Source organism: Colobus angolensis, unplaced genomic scaffold (assembly GCF_000951035.1).
Source record: "Colobus angolensis palliatus isolate OR3802 unplaced genomic scaffold, Cang.pa_1.0 Scaffold101, whole genome shotgun sequence".
NCBI lineage: Eukaryota > Metazoa > Chordata > Mammalia > Primates > Cercopithecidae > Colobus > Colobus angolensis.
In genome coordinates, this window is record NW_012111031.1 from 2,297,866 (window position 1) to 2,301,132 (window position 3,267).

Below are 3,267 nucleotides of genomic sequence, written 5' to 3' on the forward strand. Positions count from 1 at the left end.
GTTTTTATATGTGGCAATAATAGGGCTTATACCTATTTACCTACTAACTGGACAGGACGCTGTGTCTTAGCCACACTTTTGCCAGACATAGACATCATCCCTGGAGATAAACCCGTACCTATCCCAGCGATAGATCACTTTTTAGGAAGAAACAAAAGGGCAATACAATTTATCCCTTTACTTGCAAGATTAGGCATAACTACTGCCGTAGCAACTGGGGTTACAGGCCTAGGAGTTTCTGTTACTCAATACACCAAATTGTCTCACCAATTGATCTCAGATATGCAGGCCATTTCAAGTACTATACAAGATTTACAAGATCAGGTAGATTCTCTGGCAGAAGTAGTGCTCCAAAATAGAAGAGGCCTAGATTTACTAACTGCAGAACAGGGAGGCATCTGCTTGGCTTTACAGGAGAAATGCTGTTTCTATGCCAACAAATCCGGGATTGTCAGAGACAAAATCAGGCATCTACAAGAAGACCTAGAAAAACGATGAAAAGAAATAACCGATAACCCGTTTTGGACTGGGTTCCATGGACTCCTTCCCTATCTTATGCCATTCTTGGGCCCCCTGCTTTGCCTATTGCTCTTACTCTCTGTAGGACCTTTGGTTTTTAATAAGCTCATAACATTCCTTAAGCAACAAGTCAAGGCTATCCAAGCGAAACCTATACAGGTCCATTATCATCGCCTAGAACAAGAAGATCGCAGTGGTTCATACTCACACCCATTATGACCACCTTCCCTATGCGCTGAACTGGACAGCCAATGACGGGTAAGAGAGTATCATCTCTCACTAACCTAAGACAGGAGGGCCGTCATAAGCTACTGCCTAATCCCATGACGGGTACCAGTGATGAGATGTATTACTCCAACCTAAGACAGGTGCAGTTCCCGAGGGACAATCTTCTAGCCACTATTATATATAAGAAAGGGGGACCTGTCCGGAGCCATGAGGCCCGGCGTTAGCCGACCTCTGTTGCTTGATCTCCGCAAAGCGGAGACAAGATGGCACATTTCCGGGTTCTTCATTACAAACCTTTCCCGCGCGCACCTAAACTGTTCCCGCGCGCGCCTAGACTTTTCCCACACGCGCCTAGACTTTTCCCGTGCGCGCAAACATTTTTCCCGCCCAGGAAGATATGCAGCCTACGGCGCAGGCGCGATCCCGCACCCGGGAAAATTACAAACCCACGGCGCATGCGCAATTGTAATTTGAGAAAATCCAGCCCCCCGTCACCGCCCTGGCCCAACCTCTTCCTCTGCCAGCCTATATAAGGCATTGCACTGCCACCATTAAACGAGACTTGATCAGGCTATTTGTCTTGTCTCCATTTCTCGTGTTTTCTTGTCTCCTCCATTCCCACTCCCCCTTCCAGGGTCCGTGTTGACTGTCCTCCAGGTCGGGACAACATCCAGCTAATTTTTGTGTATTTTTAATAGAGACAGGGTCTCGCCATGTTGGCCAGGCTAGTCTTGAACTCCTGGCCTCAAGTGATCCACCTGCCTAAGCCTCCCAAAGTGTGGGATTACAGATGTGAGCCACCATGCCTGGCCCAGTCGACTGATTTAAATGCTGATCTTTCATGTAAACACCCTCACAGAAATACCCAGAAATAATGTTTACCAGCTATTGGGGCATCCCTTAACCCAGTTAAGTTGGCACATAAAACTAACCATCACAAGTACCAAAGCACAGGTGACAAAAAAAAATAGATAAATAAATCTCTGTCAAAATTAATTTTTCTGCTTCAAAGGCAAGAAAGTAAAAAGACACCTCATGGAATGGGAGAAAATATTTGCAAATTATTTATCTGATAAGTGGCTTATATCTAGAATATATCAAGACTGTTACAACTCAAGAACAACAACAATAACAATATCCCAATTTAAAAATGGACAAAGGATCTGAATAGGTATTGCTCCAAAAAAGATACACAAATCGCCACTAAGCACAGGAAAACATGCTCAGCATTATGTGTCAAGAGGGAAATGCAAATCAAAACGACAATGAGATAACACTTCATACCTACCAGGATGGCTAAAATAAAAGAGACAGATGATAACAAGTACTGGCAAGAATGTAGAGAAATTAGGACTCTTGTACATTGCTAGTGGGACTATAAAATGGCACAGCCACTTTGAAAAGCAGTTTGTCAGTTCTTCAAACAATAGAGTCATTATTTGATCCAGCAATTTTGCTTCTAGATATACAATGAAGAGAATTTAAAACATATGTTCACTCAAAAACCTTGCAGCATTACTCATAATTGCCAAATAGTAGCAACAACCCAAGTGTCCATCAACAAATATATGGATGAACAAAATATGGTATATCCATATGGTGGAATATTATTTAACCATAAAAAGGAATAAAGTATTAGGAAGGAATAGATACTATAACATGGATGAACCCTGAAAACATCATATTAAGTGCAAGAAGCTAGATAATGAAAAAGACCATATGCTGTATGATTCCACTTATATGAAATGTTCAGACTAGGTAAACCCATAGAGTCAGAAAGTAATTTAGTGGTTTTCAGGGGCTGGAGTAGGAAGGAATGGAAAGTAGCTAATAATACGAAGTTTATTTTTGGGGATGATGACAATTATACAACTCAGTGATATTCTATAAACCAATGGTTCATTCTATAATCATTAAACATATACTTTAAAAGGTTGAATTCTATGATATGTGAATTATATCTCAATAAAACTGTTATTTTTTTAAATCTGTGGCCGGGCATGGTGGCTGATGCCTGTAATCCCAGCATTTTGGGAGGCTGAGGCAGGAGGATCACTTGAGGCCAGGAGTTAAAGATCAGCCTAGGCAACAAAATGAGATCCCCCCATCTCTACAAAAAATTTAAAAAATTAGCCAGGCGTGGTGGCAGGCACCTTAGTCCCAGCTACTTGGGAGGCTGAGGCAGGAGGACAGCTTGAGTCCAGGAGTTCAAAATTGCAGTGAGCTATGACTGTACCACTGCACTCCAGCCTGGGTGACAAGAGTGAGACCCCATCTCTTAAAAAAAAAAATTGTTTATAGAAATCCTTTATATAGCAACCTGCCCTAGTGCATTTAATGTGGAAGTGTTTTTCTAAGAATTCAGTTTACATACTACTTTCTGGGTTGTAGATTAAATGAGGTGTAATTAGAATGTATTTACTTAGCCGGGTGTGTTGGTTCATGCCTGTAATCCTAGCACTTTGGGAGGCCGAGGCGTGTGGATCACGAGGTCTAGAGATCAAGACCATCCTGGCCAAC